The sequence below is a fragment of the Artemia sp. Qi Xiang Cuo genome, chromosome 1 (assembly GCF_049724085.1).
Source record: "Artemia sp. Qi Xiang Cuo chromosome 1, ASM4972408v1, whole genome shotgun sequence".
Taxonomy (NCBI): domain Eukaryota; kingdom Metazoa; phylum Arthropoda; class Branchiopoda; order Anostraca; family Artemiidae; genus Artemia; species Artemia sp. Qi Xiang Cuo.
In genome coordinates, this window is record NC_142794.1 from 94,220,229 (window position 1) to 94,238,727 (window position 18,499).

Genomic DNA, 18,499 nt, shown 5'->3' on the forward strand with positions numbered 1-18,499 from the left:
CTTCTACTTTATTTTAAATCAAGAAAACTAGAATTTTTGGGGTATTCAGGATACGTGGTTTCCACTTGTCAGACAATGAGAGACGGAAATGTGCTTATTCTTCCTTTTACATGTCTCGGGTGCTGTATTATCTTAAAGTTCAACGAGCTATTTCTCACTTGATACAGAATTTTGCAAAAATAGAACATTAAGAATTAAAATCAATAATTTGTCAAATTCGGATCTTTGCTAGGGAGCATTGATATCACAAATTATATCTATCTCCAAGGCTAAGGGGTCACTATGAAAGTGATTCCTTTACATATTAATATTAATAAATAAAATTTCAAGAAATATCAAATCTGAAAATAGAAGAATGAAAAAACAAACACATGTAATGCCATCTTACACTTGCGGTGTCAAATTAGCCACGAGCAAACCGGGTTTGGGTATGAGTACTAGCATTGCTCTATAGCCTAAAATATCGATAGTATTGCTGCGTTAGTTTCCTATCAAGAATTTCAGTTTTTAAGCTTGTTCCAAAAGTTGTTTAAATTTATTTGCAAATTGTATTGGCTTTCCAATTTATGAAGAACGGAATTTAGTACTAACGAGCTTTCCCGTGAAAGGTATTTTCTCAGTCTAAACATTATATAGCTGGAAAAAAGGGTCAATATATACCAAATCATATTATTGAGTTAGTACTAAAGTGAATACACCATTCGATGCCTTTTTTTATGCTGATCGGAAATGAATTTCAGCCCCCCCCCCCTATCTGCCAATTCAGGGTTAGGTTAGGTTGGGTTAGGTTAGGTATAGCCTATTTTGGGGGGGGGGCTGAAATTATTATATTCGTAATCAGCATAAAAAAGGCATCGAATGGTGTATTCACTTTATTTGAAACTCAATAATATGATTTGGTATATATTGACCGAAAAAAGTTCTTGCATGGCATTATTCTGCAGATTTCCTCATAATAGGCTAAGATTCCATATTTGCCAGCCTCGCTGTATTTAGGAGGAAATCCACCCTTTTAAGAGAATTTATCCCTAATCTATGGTTTCCTCTAAGAAAAATAGTTGAATTAGGGGTATGCAACTTTCAGGAACAGATTCAGGACCTAGAATCCGGGAAGGGTGCTCTCAAGCTGGTGTCCTAGGCTCTCTTTATTTTTAGGGCTTAAAAGATTCCATTGATAGGTAGCCGATGCTCTGTGCCTTTCTTAATTTTGAAGAAAATTTTTGGTAAATTTTTCAGTTCACTGATTATTCAGATAGCTAAGGAATTACCTTAATTTTGGGTTTTTGGGCTCTTTTTTTCTTGGCTCTAGTGTTTGAAAACGCAATTCTGGTAAAACTTTAGTTTAGCTACTTTTTGCTATCTTGGAGAGGGGTCAGGTTTAAAAAATGAAACTTACAGTAATGAATGCAGGGCCAAAAACATACTTTGGGAAAATATTGCCAAGCTTCTTTGTTAAAGCTCTTTTGATTTCTAACTCTTAGAAATTTGCCTACTTGACAGGGTTATACCTATTAAAATTGTGACAAAACAACATTTTACCTTATTTTTCAGTTAACAGTTTCTTTTTCTCTGGTTTTATTTCTGAAAATGCAATTCCTGTTATTTGAATAGAATTTAAAGCCATATTGATGGGTTTCGTCTAAATTTAGGAAATGGATTTGTAGATCTTTGAAACCTCACAAATTGAGACTGAGCAAAGTTGTGAAGCTGAAATAATTTTTTTTTTTTGTACTTCAGTTAAGCCCACAATCTGTTTTGCAAGGTTTCACTTTCAAAACGGAAAGATTTTTCAAAGGTCATGAAAGGTCACTGCCCTCTAGAGGGAGAAATATTGGAGGTAGGTACTTCAAAACACCTTCCTGGGAAATAATTTGGTACTGTTCTATTTGCTAGGCAATATGCGAGACAGCCACTCAAGAACAGTGAAGATCAAATAGGCATTGCCTGCTAATTCCTATGAGATGCTGAATAAACGAGGAGCTTCTCACTCCAGGAACTATATTTAAACTTTAGTTTTTTGGGGTTTAGGGGGAAAAAAGGTTCCTAGGTTAGGTTACATATTTAATATAATGCTATGCTATACCCCCAACCCACTAATGTGCAAATATATAGCCAAAATTTGTTTCTAAACTATTATATTTTCATAAAATTTCGTTTTATTTTTTAAGCATTAACCAAACTTCACTTCTCGCGTGTTGCCTAGCTAATAGAACAGTACCCATATTAGTCTGTAGACTGATACCTGAAAGTTTCATTTTCATAACCTTACCGCTTTCCAAGTTAGTAAGAAGTAGCTAAACTAGATTTTTACCCGCAATTCCTACTGTTTCAGCAGGAATTCAAGCCATATCAATGTTTCTTGTTTTTTTTTCTACCATACCTTATTGATCACCATTTAAGCAAAGGTACAAGGCTTAAATCAATTTCCTAATATTTCATTTTGGCAGTAGATCTACTCCCCATCATGGGTACCCACAGAAATTCTGCAGGAAGGGGTGGAGCAGGCATCAGAATAGCAGCGGTGGGTGGGGGTAGGAGAATATATTTTAGAATAAATTTTTCTTGTGAATAAGTTGTTTTTAAATACATTTAGAAAAAAAATTCGGTACTTGGGCATTATAAGGGCAGTTACAAGGAAACAAGTCACGAAAAACCCGTTTTTGACGGGTTAATTCAAGACACCGCTATAAAGTAATGGAATGCATAGCGTGGTTTTCATTGCGTATACGCTATTTAAACTGTTGTTTTTTGGGGTTTAGGGAGGGGGAAGGTACCTAGGTAAGGTTAGGTTACGTATTTAATATATGCAATGCTTTACCCCCACCCCGCCACCCCCCCAAATGTGCAAATGTATAGCCCAAATTTGTTTATAAACTATTATATATTCATCCTATTTTATTTTATTTCATTAGCATTAACCAAAATTGACTTTTTAGAAATGCCCATATAATGCCCAAGTACCCAAATTTCTTAGCCTTACTGCACACTGGCCTATTATTTGTTTATTATCCGTTATGTTCAAACCTAAAGTAAAAGAGAATCAGGCTTAGTCGAAATCACAGGCTTCCCAAGATTACAACAGGTGTAAACTAGTCTTTATGCAATTTCCTAAGCCTTAGAATAGGCTACAGAAGAAGTGGAGGTAGGAACTTAAAACGAATTTATAAATAGGCTATAGGATGTTATTTCATATAAGAAGCTTGATTTATATGTAGGCTACTAGATCAAAAAGCATTCCATGATCTCAAAAGCCCCTTAATTAGGGTTTCCCCTAGGCTCTTACATTTCTAAGGGTCTATACTCAACCCCCACCCCCCTGTGTACACACTATGTTTTGATTTTACAAAGGTCATGAAAATATATACCATTTTTCACAAAAAGGACAATTCCTTCCTCGAACTGAAATCTCTCACATCATCAGGCATTAAAAATCAATTCTGAATAGAAAAAGTAAAAATTAACTTTAAACTAACAATCCAGCTGTTAAAATGATCCACTTTCTTTCAATACTCATTCAACGGAACTAAAAGAACCCTTCAAAATAAAATTGTTCATCACAAGGAAATCTTACCAAACGGAAATGGGAACTTCATGGATGGGTGTAAAAAGGGAGGTTTTGAATAGATTGGAGTGGAGGAGGAGCGTGCATTGCTGTGTTGGCCTCAGGCGGCTTGCTGCTGCGGTGAGTTGTTGTTAGTAGTGGTAGTAGATCAACAGGATTGGCTTTTTATGTTTATTCCAAATATATAAACTCCTTAAGTTTATTGTTACTCACCAAAAATTACGCTCCAAAAAGACACGCGACGCGATCTTATCGAAAATCACATCATATCGGTGAAATCTACCATAGAGGTTTCAAGCTTCTTTCTACATAAACATGGAATTTAGCTTTTTCCCAAAAAGAAAGGTTGTCGGATGATTTTTATTTCTTTCTCCTGAGGTGATCGTATCAAATCAAATGTCCTAGAAAATCGGGCGAAAGCTCATTTGAGCGCAAAAAAAAGTTCCAGAGCCCTTTTCAACAGATCAGATCAGACCGAGAACAGATCATATCAGACCGAAAGCAGATCAGATGAAACCGAGAACAGTTCATATCAGACAGAGAACAGATAATACCAGAGTGACCATAAAGGTTGTGCAACGGGAAAGTGCCCTTTCTTGCCATTTCATGGCACCAAGCTACGATTTCGCCAAAAAGAAGACCAAATTGCTGTCGATTGAAAATTTTGAGATGGCCCGATCGATTGAAAAGTATCAAAAACTGTATTTTATGCTTCTCCGTTGCAAAGAGATGTCGCACAGTGGTGCGTCGAAGAGGAAATATTGCCGCACAGTGGTGCATTCGTTCATGAACAGTCACGTAGTCCATATAAGATAAATTGGTGTTATGAATATTTATCTTAATGCCCGATTTAACTAAGTTGATTCTTTTTATTTTTTATGATATTATATTTAGTGATGTATAATTAAGCCTAAACTATTATGAAAAATGACCGGTTGGTCATTCTGTAGGTGAGGATGGGGTCAGATGCCTAAAAGAGCGCATTTTAATGCCCAAGCTGCTAATTCTCCATGAGTGTTCAGATGAAAATAGAAAGTGGTATGGGCAGAGTTGCCGACTTTTTGGTCATTGAATATGTCCCTTGAGCATCCAAAAATGTGTCCTTTTCAGCCAAATTATGTATATATTTTGTCTATAACATTTCTATAATATGTCCATCTTGAAATCTCAGAAACTTTTTTCTTTTACGACTTGGAAACCTCTTTCAAAGAGGTCATTTAACATCGAAAATAATGAAAACGAAAAAAATTCCTTAGTACATTCACACAGAACGAACTAATGTGAAAGCACAAAAGTCATAAAAACATGTAAACAGTAAAAAACTACTTGTGGGAGCTTAAGGTTCATCTTCCTACGAGAGTTCCTCTGGACAGGTATGGTCGGCATGAGGATCAGTATTTTCACTTCTTTTGGTAGCTTTTTGCCAATCAGAGTAATTCTTGCGCATGTCATAAGGTACAATCCAGGAATCAAGCGACGTTGAAGAGCTCCTAGGTAAGCTGGGTTGCCCTTCAATCAGGGAGGTGACATCCCCAAAGGCATAATTACCGGACCTTTCAACAATGCTGAACAAAATAGATGTCTCAAAATTTTGATTAGATGCTGGTTTTCGGAAATGATAGGCGCGGGCGGGGGTGCGTGGGGGTGGGGCTTGTCTTCAAATCACTTTTGACTTATGAAAGGCACTAAACTTCAATCAAATGAGCTCCATCTGAAGTTCACTACTACTTATTCCAAAAAATCTTATATACCCCAGGGGCTTAACTTACAACCCTTGTCCCAGGGGTCCTAGGAGTTGTGTCATCGCTGAGAGCATTGTTATATGTTCTTTGGACCATTTTTAACAAAATGACTGTCTCAAAATTTCTGTTGGATGCATCTAGGGAAAAAAAGACGTGGATGGAGGGGGTGGCTTGTTTGCTTCTAACCACTTCTTACTCTTACAAATGGCACTAGAACTTCTGATACTCAATCCAGTACTCCCCCTCCAAAGTTTATAAAGCCAACCCTTCCAATGAAATCTTATATGTTAATAATGGGGAGCTAGTATAGCTCGTAGTCCTTGCCCTGAAAGCTTTCTGTTTTTTTTTTGGGGGGGGGATTCATCCAAAAAACATAATTACTGAAACTTTCAAATACGCTGAACAAAATGTCAATCTTAAAATTTTGATTTGAAAGTTTGGGGAAATGACGTGCGCGGGGGGAGGTTTGTTCGCCCTCCAGTCACTTATGTAAATTGTAACCTTATCGCTCTTTCATTCATCAAATGAAAAAAAAAGTTTTTTCTAATTAAAGTAAGGAACAACATTAAAACTTAAAACAAACAGAAATTATTTCTTATATTAGGGGAGCTGTCCCTTCCTCTATACCTCTCTCTTCACCCTAACATCTTCTTAAGAACTTTTAAAAAAGGTTTTGATTCAAGTACACTGCCCTTGCTTTTCAAGAATCGTTCTTAAAAAATTAGACAAAAGGTCGAGAATTAGCGTAAAGAGGGGGGTATTGAGGAGGGAGTAGCCCCCGTCAAATACGGAGTAATTTCTGTTCGTTTTAAGTTTTAATGTCGCTCCTTACTTTCGGTAGAAAAGGTTTGTTTTTTTCTGATCGTTTTTCAGATAATCCCAGGAAATCCACCTTCTCTGTGGAAAATCCCCCCTCTAAAAATTCTTCTGCGTAAAGTTAAATTCTAAAGTTAAATTCTTCCAATGTAAAATTCTTCCGCCGGGAAATTATCCCCGGATAATTCCATCCCTGCTGCAAATTCTTTCCAGAAAATTTTTTGCTTACAATTGTGCCTGAAAAATACTCCTTAGCACACTTTTATTTGAAGAAATACTTGTTTTCATTTAGTTTCTGATCCTTTTTAAGGTCATTGGAGAATATCCCTGGGTGGAAAATAACCCATCCTTCCTTCCCTTGGAAAGTTTTTCCCCCAGAAATTTCCCATGGAGAATTTCTCCTGGTGATAATTCCCCCACGGAAAATTTCTCTCGTGCAAAATCCCCTATAAAGATCCCCAGAGAATTCCAACTCCGCTGAAAAGATCCGGCAATTCCCTCAGAGTGTATCCACATGTACAATGGGATCAACAACGACAAATAACACAAATTTTGTATGCAAATTCTGTCAAATTCTCCCCATGTAAAATTTCCTCTTAAAAGCTCACCCCCAGATACTTCTATCCCAATCGGATAGAATTCTCCCCGTAGAAAATCCATCCCCAGAAGATCTCCTCCCCCTTGGAAATATGTCAGTATACTTCCCTATAACAAATACTATATGTAAACAATGAGCAAATTTCATGACTTGCGGCCCTTCCTCTGGTGGTTCTGAGGGGTCATGTCATCTCCAAAGACATATCTATTGTACCTTTCAATAATATTGAACAAAGGGCTATCTCAAAATTTTAATCAGACGACTTTCAGAAAAAAGGGCGCGGAACACGGGCTAGTTGTCTTCCGATTTTTTGGTCACTTATAAAGGACACTAATTTTCGTTTGATCGAGCCTCTTGCAATATTCTAGTACCATTGGTTCGATACGATCAGCCGTGGAAAAAGTAACAACAAATAAACACAAATCCTTGATGCTTCTTCTGGCAAACACTACAAAATTTCACATTTTTATAGATCTGAGCTTGGAACCTTCACAGTGGGGTTCTCTGATACGCTGAACCTGATGGCATGATTTCTACTAAGATTCTTTGACGTTTACAGGATGTTTTTCACCTTTTTAAAAATTTGGCAAATTTTTTCAGGTCCGTAGCCTTTGATGGGTAATTCAAAACTAAATGAATATTGTATATTTGGAATCAGCACAATAAGCTAATTCTTTTGGTACATCTATTGATACCAAAATTGATTCCAGATCATCAAGAATCTAATTTATTTTTCTTTTGTTAACTTTTCATTTTCAGTTCGTAATACTTGATAAATAGATAGATGTTTTTGCCTGACTATTGGAAGCCGGAAGCGTTTGTTATCAAAAAAGGTGCCTGCTTGCCTATTGCCTTGACTGTAGCGTAGATGCAAGGAGAAATAAGATCGTTTATAGATGATAGAATACAAACTGGTAAAGAATTTCAAGAGTATTTGCAGATAGTTGTCTACGGGAAAGAGCAAGCAACTCCAAAAAATACAGCATAAAGCGTAAAAAAATTAGTAGAAAGTAAGTAATTAAGTAAATTTAGTGCTAGATAAGTAGTTTTAACACTAATTTGGTGAAAAATAACATTTTGTTTTTAAAAAATATGTATCCAGCAGGGAAATATTCTATTTTATGTCATAAATTTGAAAAATATGTCCTTTTATGTCCCATATTTCTAAAATATGTCCCATTTTTGCCCATATTATGTCATTGTGTCCTGGCACATAGGAATATGTCCCAAAGACATAAATATGTCCAATGGGCAACCCTGGATATAGGGAGTAGGAATTAATCTCTCATCTTCTTTCAGTTGGACTAAAGGGCCGGGCACACGTAGCCGATTTCGGGAACTGATTTCCAAATCAGCGCCAATTTTAAAAGAAATCGGCGTCGATTTGAACTTGTAAATTTTTCTAGTTTGCGGCGGCGATTTACAAATCAGCGCTGATTTTCGTCATGATCACAAAAAATTATGGAGGCAAATAGAACGTCAGCTTATAATTACGATGGCGAGAGACCCCACTACTAAGCTGAGAACTAAGCTGATGTAAATCATAAAACTATTAATAAACTCCAAGTGACAATTTACATCAATGATTTTTTTTTTGAAAATCTTGCGCACTAGATTCTTCGTTCAAAGATATTGTCTTACTGTTATCGTTTGTCCATTGATGCTGAAATCGGTTCCCTAAATCAGCTATGTGTGCCTAGCCCTTAAGCCTGAATTCTTGTGTTACGGGGTGATATCTCTCATCTTCTTGCCGAAAAATGTTACTGATTATTCTAAATCTTTGTTTAAGTAAACTGATTTGTTGTCTATTTCATAAATTTAAGTGCGAACTTTTATAAATTTCTTGTAAATACAAAAGACTTTTTAAGTGTGCATCAGCTACCATGAAGGAGGGGTCTTGGGTCGTTTTGTACCGAGGGGGACGGGCAGATACTTCAAATAGTACATTTTAATTACAAATACCCTAACTCTCATTGAGCCTCCTGACGAGTATAGAATGAGTTTTGGGAAAGGAAGAGGGATTGGAAACTGATAAATAATCCTCTTTACTTAGGTCGTACCCAGGGGGGGGGGCGGTAGGGGCGTTTGAACCCCTCCCGAAATGTTTTTTTACTCGTAAAAACGTAAAAAATGGATATAAACAAATCTTGAATGCGTTTTTTGAGGTTTTTTTGTGTAAACCTCCCCCCCCTGAAAAATAATCTTTGAGTAAAACCCCCTCCGAAAACATCCTGGGTACGGCCTTGTTTGTGCATTGCAAAATGGTTGAATCGCCACATCAGCACTTACCGATTTTTAGGTGGCTGTATACAGAGACAATTAATTTACTCTCAGTCGAGATCTATGTTGTATGCATATTTTTATTAAATATTTAATATATAGAGATGGTATTTTGGTTGGGTTAGGTTAGGTATTTAATATAAGGCGTTCTAGGCGGCCCCCCTTCCATAATTCTTTGTTTTAGTCTCCATAAGTTTATAACTATAATATTTTATTTTCAACATATTTTACCATATTTCATTAGGATTAACCTAACTTCATTTCTTGAATGTTGTCGGGCTACCTTCGGTTTTGTCAAGGATTTAGGGATGGGAATTAAATGGTCCTTGTGTTTCAGGAGTTGTTCTTAAAAAATTGAAACAAACAATCAAGCTTTAGCGTAAAGAGCAAGATATCGAGAAAAAGGGTAACCCCTTCGTATACGGATTAATTTCTGTTCGTTTTGAGTTTTAATGCCTCTCTTTACTTTCAGTTGTAATTTTTTTTTTTATTATTTAATTAAATTTAAAACCATCAAAAATAGGTTTCTATGATAATTCAAACACAAAACCGCCAGATATTACTATCAAAGAATAATTGAAGCCTAAAACGAACGAATGCTAGAAACATTTTGGAGCAATAAGAACTAAGGTTTCACCCTGTAGCACCTTTGTGGACATTACCAACATTTTTCACGGGAAAATCCTGCCAGAAAATTTAATCCCCGCTGATAGTTTCCCCTGGAACCCCCCCCCCCACTGATAGTTTTTCCCTAAGAAATCCCTCTCCCGCAGAAAACTCCCTCGTGAAAAATGTCCCTATGTTTCCAATAACAAATACTACCTGAAAACAATGGAAAAATTGTAAAATCACCGTTCTTTCCCTATGGACTGTGGCCCGTCATGTCAAAGGCATTTTCATTGGACCTTTCAATTATGATGAACCAAATGGCTATCAGTAGTATAGATATAACGATAGAGAGCGGGGTGTCTCCCCATATAGCTATAACGATAAGTAGCGCACAGTCCCACCATATAGCTATAACGATAAGTAGCGCACAGTCCCTCCATATAGATATAATGATAAGTAGCGGACAGAATACAAGCAGACAGTACAATGACCGGATTCAACCACCATGAAAATTCGTGCTGTTGTTTCTGTTAAAAGTGCGTGATGTTTTCATGCTAGTGATTCGCTCACTCTGACATTGAGCGTGGATATAAAAAGTCCGATACCGAGTTAGTATCTCAGTCAATAAGTTGAATTTGATTAGTTTACATTATTTCAAGTTGGAGAAATAAACGTTCAAATATTGTGAGAATGAGTAGTTTCACACTTTACACCTCGAAGGAGCCGACAGTGATGTTGTGAAGATAAGGACCCCCAATGTAGCAGTTGAAATTGGAAAGGATTCCTGACTAACATTTGAGTGGGATGAGAGGTTTGGCAGATACGTTATATCATTGAGTAAATTTAAATCAGATGAACAATTATGTTTTGCCGCAAAAGTGAATATAAAGCATATATCTCGACTACAACAGGGGTTGAATGCTATTATGAAGCACATTGAGGAAAATGGATTGACTCACTTAAAGCGAAGAGAGTGAAAATTTATTCTTTTATTACATTTTTGGAAATAAAAAATGTTTTTTTTATAATGTTTTTTTTTATTAGACACTCTAGATGATCGTTTACTCCACTCTCTCTCTCTCTATGGTTGGTGGTGGTGGTGTCCAACAGGTATTGAGATTATATACAAAGTAGAAACTTGCAATTGTTATTTTAGTCTATAGTTGGTTGTGGGAATATCAAGAATGATTGGATTTGATAAACATAAGATCTTACGGAATCTAATCAAATTGGAAAAATGTTTAGTGTTAGATGATGAATTTTTGGAATTATCTCTTCAAAGGAAAATGTTTCCTCCAGAAATACTTAACTGTATAATGGGATCTGATTCTCCATCCTTGGATTATTGTATGAAGCTTATGCATTGCGAATCAAATGCATTTACTCAATTTATTGATATATTAATTTTAAACGAAGCAAAATGACATTGTGATTCTGCTTTTAACCTCTACCTAGAAATTCATTCTTTAAAACAATAGGAAATAAGTTTTTGTGAAGATGCTCGATTACTCCTCCTCCTCCTCCTCCTAGAAGACAATGTTATTTTTTTATTTATTTTGAGTCAGTTTCTTTCTGGCAGTGAGAGGGAAAACATCGGAAAAATGTGTCATACATGTTCACTATGTTTATATACATTGGGCAGCTGGTCCTCATGTGAGAACTGTACTACAGTTGACGACTATAATGAAAAGTGTAGACTATGCAATCCATGTAAATTGTATAAAGGATATGTTGTATAAATTAAAAACTGTAATACCTGTCTTGAAGAGACTTGTGACTCTCATCCTAACGGATATCTATGCTCCAATTGTCATTATGATAAGTGTGACCAGTGGGAAAATACTTACCCTGGTATGATTGGAAAAAACCCTAAACATGACTTCAGTTTATTTCTAAGGGATTGGTATCGTCGTGGATTTAAATGGTACTGGGAAGAAGAATTTGGAGCACGTTTTAATTGTAAAAACATGCAGAGAGTATGGTTCCTGCGTCATCGTTGTGAGGACAATGCAAGTAATGATCATAAACCTAGCGATTTTTATTTGGCTGTGACAGAAAGTGATTCTTCATATGAGAATATTGTGTGCGACATTACTTCTGATTCTTTATATGAGAATATTGTGTCCAACATTACATCAAATAATCAGATGGAAACAGTTAAATTTTTCAATATGATTCGTAATAGTATCATTGACTTCACAATAATATTTAATAAAAATGAAGTTAAAAGATGCTGTGGAAAATTTGATCCGGACTTTGCACACCAGGATCAGTATAAGTTGAATCCAAATGATCTGCCACCACTAGTCGTTGTCGATGACGATGCCTATGATGATGATGACAATCTAAATGACTATGAAGAAGAAGAAATTTAAACAAATGAAGACAATAGACTTTTTTATAGTGCATATATATTTTATTAATAAACAAATTCACATACATTTTTAAAACACTTTATTCTTAGGGCACTGACATCAATACTATACCGGTCTGAGAGGGTATTTTCTACTAAAAAGTCATTCAAACGTGGACTGTGTACATAAATGTTGAGAATTTCACTGAAAGTATAATCACAACATCAAAAATGAAATAAAGTAATGCATGAAAACCACAGCTTTTGGTTAATAAATCCCATACTCGCATTCAATTTTGATTAATCGTCTTTCCAATTCCTTCAAGATAATTTTCGATGTGTGTTTTGTAAAATCCATAGAGCACAGCAAGAGAATCAAAAAGTTCTATAGTCTCCACTGGCTGAAAAATGCATAGCCAATGACCCGTCTGCACAGTCGATGAACTACTATTAACAATGATAATGGTTTTGTTAACAGTATGAATATATTAAAGCAAATCTGAGGGTATGCAATAGGATTTGTATTTGACATAAAATGATCCATGTTAAATACATTGATTATTTGATTGGTGTTCACGGTGCCAAGTCTAAAAGAACACTACCATCGGGGGTAATTTCCCAGTAGGTTTTAAATTAATTGAGTGAGATTAATGTTACACTCTGTCAATGGTTTGTCAAAGGTACACTCCAAACGTACAGTACCCGTTCGGACAATACTCATATCTTGAGTACCAGACAAGTCCAAAACAATAATACTATGACTTTTTGCGAACATTGAATCGGTAATACCATTTTCATATAGTTGAGAATCTCGATCTAGGGATTGCATTGTCAACTCATATAGGGTCCTATAGGATTTATCAAAGGACAAATTGTAGAGAGGAATTCCATTTTCTTTACAGACAAGAGAGGAAATTCCAAATGATTCAAATTCATGTGGCGAAATTGTCCATGATCCTATGGCACTGGCACTTTTTACAAAAGCCAAGGCAAGTTTCGATGGAATTTCACCATTGATAAATGAAGAATCAGTGTAGGTACGTGATCCGGTGGCAATAAGACGTTGATTTGCGATTGTGTGAGGAACGAGCAGTTTGATATTATTTCCAGAGGCTCTTAGTTTTTCAATTGCCAAAGCAACGGAACTCATAACCGGTTGTTTTCGCACATGAAGTATTGCCGAAGTGAGATTGACATTGGCATCGGGTGCTGTATCAAGCGTTTTTCTCAATATGAAATTGGACGGTGCAAGTTGTAACTTTATATCAATTTTAACATTGGGGGACATCCATTGGGATATATTGAATATTTCATGATTGAGTCTACCAACTAAATGATACTCCTTGCTCACTGCCTAAGTGAGTTCACCGTCAGTATCAACATTTGTTCTATAGTCATAGCCCAAGTCTACATAAATTGTATGTAACTAGCATAGTTTGATAGATTGTTGCTAGTGCTCACCAATATTCCATTTATGTAGACAGATATTTGTTTAAATAAATTTTGTAGTATACCATTCTCATAGGACAGTCCATCGACGTTGGAGGGAGGTAAATTGTCAGACTTTTTCCTTACCACAACTTTTAAATCGATAAAGGTGGACGATAAATCTATGAAGTAGTTTTCATTGGAATAAATTTGAAAATGTATGTTTTCAGAGAGGGGTTGCTGTGGATAGAATTGTTCATAGTACCCATGTTTTACACTGACATCCACACTTTCTGCATTGAAAAGATTTAGAGATGTGGTGACATTGGGATGAGATTCCTTGTGGGGTAGATATGCCATCTAGGAAAAGAAATCCCTTTTTGTTCTAACAATTTTTCTTCTTGGTTTCTTTTTCTTACTTTTCTTTGACAAGAGTGATGATGATTATGTCTTTCGCTTCTAACCTGAGTAGAGACTGATGAGTGAAGAGATGTTTCTCCTTCTTATAAAACCTTTTCCACTTTGTTTCAATCGCTCGTCAAGGGATCGTGCGCTGGACCTGAGATTTTTTGAAACACTCTTTAAAATCTTTACCATCCCCCCAATCGTTTAGAGTAGAGGATGCAAAATCTGCAGCAACCGGCGCAATATATTGTTTAGCTAGCGGTATTGCAGATCGAAACAGCTTAGCAAACCAACTGCCAAGACCGTTTCCCGACATTGACGAACGGCCTTTATAATAGTCCATTTCATGACCCAATTGTCGTGGTTGGAGAGCAGTAACATAGCAATCAATATCAGGGCATACAAATATATTTTTTCTATTAGCCATTTTGTTCTTGTTGTTGTTGTTTTTGTCGAATGGGTCGAAAATGACATTTAATCACGGCCAAACCTTTTGTTATTGCTAGAGGATCACCTAATTCACTTCTTAGTGTTAACTGACAGAGTTCCAAATACAAAGTATTTACAGGAACATACTGAATATGCTTTATATTATAGTGATGAACATGTTCATGGGTTGCTTTTCGTTCAAGAACACGTAGGAGGGGTACATTTGATTTACCAACTCTCGATGTTTCCACAAAGGACGCGTAGAGAAATATGCAAGAGTCCGAGGCGAGACCAGGTGGATAATCAGCAAAAATAACTTCATCCATCCCGCTAACAGTTCCAGCGTTTTTACCATTGATCATATTCTGTTTAAAACCAAGAACATCTCTCAGATTATCATTGAGATGAATCAGTTCAGTGTCAACGGGTGAGGTAATGTAAATCCTATCGTGTTCCATTGAATAATTAAAACAGAATGTAGCGTTACTGCGATATGATATTTTTTACTGATATGCTACTATGACACAAATCCGTCATAGTGCCATATTCTTTATATCCCAGTGTAAAATCCGGATAGTCACTATATTTAAGTGCTTCAACCCATTCATACTCGACAATGATTGACCAATCGAATTGTATAACTTTTATCTCGTGCACAAGATCTTTTCTCAGTATATCATAGGTATTTTTGAGAATGCAGTCGACAAGAGCCACTTCATACTTTCCATCATCGAATTTGATGGCAGGGGAGAGTTTCGTCCAAAAATCACTAGTTTTATTCAAGTCATTGTAGAGAGGATCGGAGACGTTGGACATAAATGTTACGTAAAAATCAGTCAATATCTTCAACACTGATCCAAGAATCAAAATCAGAGTTGTATCCTAGTCAACGAAAAAGTAACTGTTTCTTGACCCTGCGAGTACGAGTCTTTAATATCTTTTCAATCTGATAGATTCCGGTGTTTTTAACTTTTTGTAATTCATAAACATAAAAGCCGCCAAGAATCGCATCATCTTTCATGTCGCGTAGACGACACGTTATGGGTGTAGTGTCCAATAGTTTGGAGACTTTAAAAAGTTCAATGGACCATAAGTAATTACCCTTTTCAAAAACATTAGTAGTTCAATTGATTCGAACAGTATCACCAACATTGAATTTCTTCTTTTTCTTCTCATTACCACCACCATTGGAATATTGTTTAAGAAAAGTGTCAAATGTATTGACATCATGATGAACTTCTGTTGGGGTTGAGTTGGACAGGGATTGATGTGGACGTTCATTATAAATCAACATGATTTTATCAAAATCATGAATAGAAGCAGCAGTATTTTTTAAAGTGCAATATCTAGAAATTAAAAGTCGAATAGTTCTTATCAGCCGTTCGGCCAATGCTGCCTTTATTGGACTATAACTATGATAGAGGATTGTATTATATTTCAGTAGAACCTTCTTTACATGGGGATTAAAAAATTCACTACCCCATTCTGTTTGAATCTTCTTATAGCAATTCTGTTCAAGGATGATTTCAAGAGCTTTAGCAACTTCTTCGCCGCTCTTTGATCGCAGTGGAATGGCATATGCATAGCAACTAAAAACACTGATTGCAAGTAGAATGTACTTGTATGGGTGATTGTGACGCCGTTGAATCTCATCCAGAGTCAAAAGATCTGCTTGTAGTATTTGTAATGAGAAAAAGGCTTTAGTTTTTCGATAGTGATTACCACGAACTCTACGATTACGAAAAAAGAGTGTAACTTGATTCATTCTGTAGATACTCTGCCGCCCGATTCTTTTCAAGTCCAGTGACTTGAGCAAGTGTGGTGGGTGAACTTAAACTTCCCACTGCACCAATATTCTCATAAACATGTTTCAATGCTTCAACCATTTTGAACGTAAACACGTAGTGAAGTGTCCACTCCCCATTTACATACTAACAGGCAATGGTGAAGGGGATGCAGTGAGATTAAGACGTCGTCGCTTGACTCCCGCACTCAGAACTCTTGTCAAATCATTTCCACTTGGCGTGCTAGCATTTTCCGAAAATGATTTAAAACATCTTTTGATATTGGACTAAATTCCTTTAATCGTTTTAAAATATGTTTATTGGCAACAAGGATTTTGGGAAAGTTTGATGAGTTTAAATTTGTATGCAGGTGACTGTCAAATGATACAAGTCTTTTACGATTCGTGACCAAATCTGATAATAAATCAAGTAGAATATAGGTCTTGCCATGGATTACAACCTGATTCCCATTGGCATCAATTTGAACATTATCACTGTCATTGAGATATGTCAAGAGTCTTTTACACTGTTCACGATAGGAATGTGGCATTAGATCTGCATCACTTGTCATAACTTTAGATAAATCTTCTTCTTCTTTTGGTATTATTGTTATTGATGAAGATGAAGATGATGGAGTCATTTTCTTATTGTGATCAATAAAATTTACTTTGAGGGGTCTCTCATGATAGGTCTTGTGTTTGTCAACCCGGCGAAATGCATTTTGAAGCAGAATTAATTATTCATCATCGGCAATTGTCTCGTTGTTAATGCATCTATTGAGATTGTCGTCGAAATTTTCCTTTGGCGAAAGGGCGAGTTCAATTGGAGTCAATTTATAGGGTTTGGCCATTCTCTCTCTCTCTCTCTTTCTAGAGAAAACTGTTTACAAGTCCTTCAATTATTAGCAGTAAAAGAGTAAAGAAGTTACCACCCGCTTGAAGAAGTCGTTTTCTTTTAAAATCGTTTCCTTTATTTTTGCTTGCCGCTGATGCTAGGGAGCGTACAAGGGAACGATGTTGCTTTGTCTGTTGCTTAACACCTTCTGGCAGTTGAACATTGCCTTCGGTTAGATTTAAACGAAGTTCAGATATGAGATTAATGTATTCTCTGTCGACACTATGTTTGGGTATGACCTTCCTAAGTCGCGGTTTTGAATTACCTAGGACGGTGAATGAATGTCGATGTTCTTGTAGTTTCTTCAGTGTCATGATTGCAACTAACGACCTTTTTTACTGTTCACCGGCAGATATACAGTAATTTCATTGTCAAAAATATCGGTGACTACACGCAGATCCTCGGGTGTGTTCTGATTCAGGTCCAATAGAATATATCCATAGGGTTTGTTGGTAGCCTGATTGTAGGCCGAGAGTAGGAATTTCGGTTCACCCGGATGCACCTGTCTGTTTAACGTTATGAGGGAACTGGAATCACGAACAACCCTGTAGATGATATAGTAGGTGCAATTCAAAGCAAGTCTTCTCATACACTTGTTCTGCTGAAACAGATTGTGTAGAACTAGGGTTACGGAGATCCGTTGATGATGAGATCGGACAGTGAACAATTGTATCATCTCCTGAGACTATTCTTCAATGGACTCAGCCAGATCGTCAGTAATCAACCAAGAGTTTGATTCAATACTGTTGAAAATGTCAAGTCCATGTATGAATTTCGTGTCTGGGGCAATAGTTTTTATTCTATCATAGGATTCTTGCCAAACACTGTAGCAATAGTAAATTTTAGTTGGATTTTCTAAAAACATTTTATCACGATTTTGAATTATTTTTGTTGAAAGTGTCGTTTTGCCGGACATTGATGGTCCGCAGAGAAACGATCTAAATGGAGTTTTAAATTGATACATAGCTTGCATCGATGTCAAAACACAACTGACTGCATATTGCATCATTCCCTTCAATAAATAATAATAGTAATTTCTCTAATCAGATTCGAGAAGAAGAACAAGAAAACATTTTTAAGAATAATACATATTTTTTTATTTACAGAATAAAAACATCACTACAAAAAATACTACATGTTTCATTAATACATACACGCACATGAAAAAGGCACTATCACATAATAAATTCAAAAAACAAACACTAAAAAAGCACTTATTACAATTGGAAAAAGGGCCCCCCCCCGGGAGGGCGCGGCGGCCGCTGGCGGCGGCCGGCCGAAAGCCGGTAGCCCCCCCCCGGGCCGGGCCGGCACAAAAAAACAATTTGAACCCTTTTATTTACAAAAAAATACGACTCTGCCTTGCTATAAAAAAAACTGCTGAATTGGGAAAAAAAAATCTACTAAAAAATCCCACCACCCAACCATTTACTATTGAATTTTTTTCCGACCGAGGCGATGTCTATAATCTCGACACACACTTCGGTAAGAATTTAAATAATGTCCATGGGGTAGCACCTTCACACCATCCGCACACACGAAGACTTTATCCGACACGGGACACATGGCTATTTTATCAACTCGAACTGTATGGTTTTT

At 36.4% G+C, this 18,499-nt stretch overlaps 1 protein-coding gene across 1 annotated transcript in view; it reads left to right on the plus strand.

The window, feature by feature from the left end:
• Positions 1-455: 455 nt before the first annotated feature.
• The window catches only part of LOC148956945 (uncharacterized), a 108,925-nt gene continuing 90,881 nt past the window's right edge, over positions 456-18,499 (plus strand). Inside the window, exon 1 of the mRNA XM_089087897.1 lies at positions 456-608. The gene's annotated coding sequence lies outside the window, so the exon portion shown is untranslated. The remainder of the gene's footprint in view (positions 609-18,499) is intronic.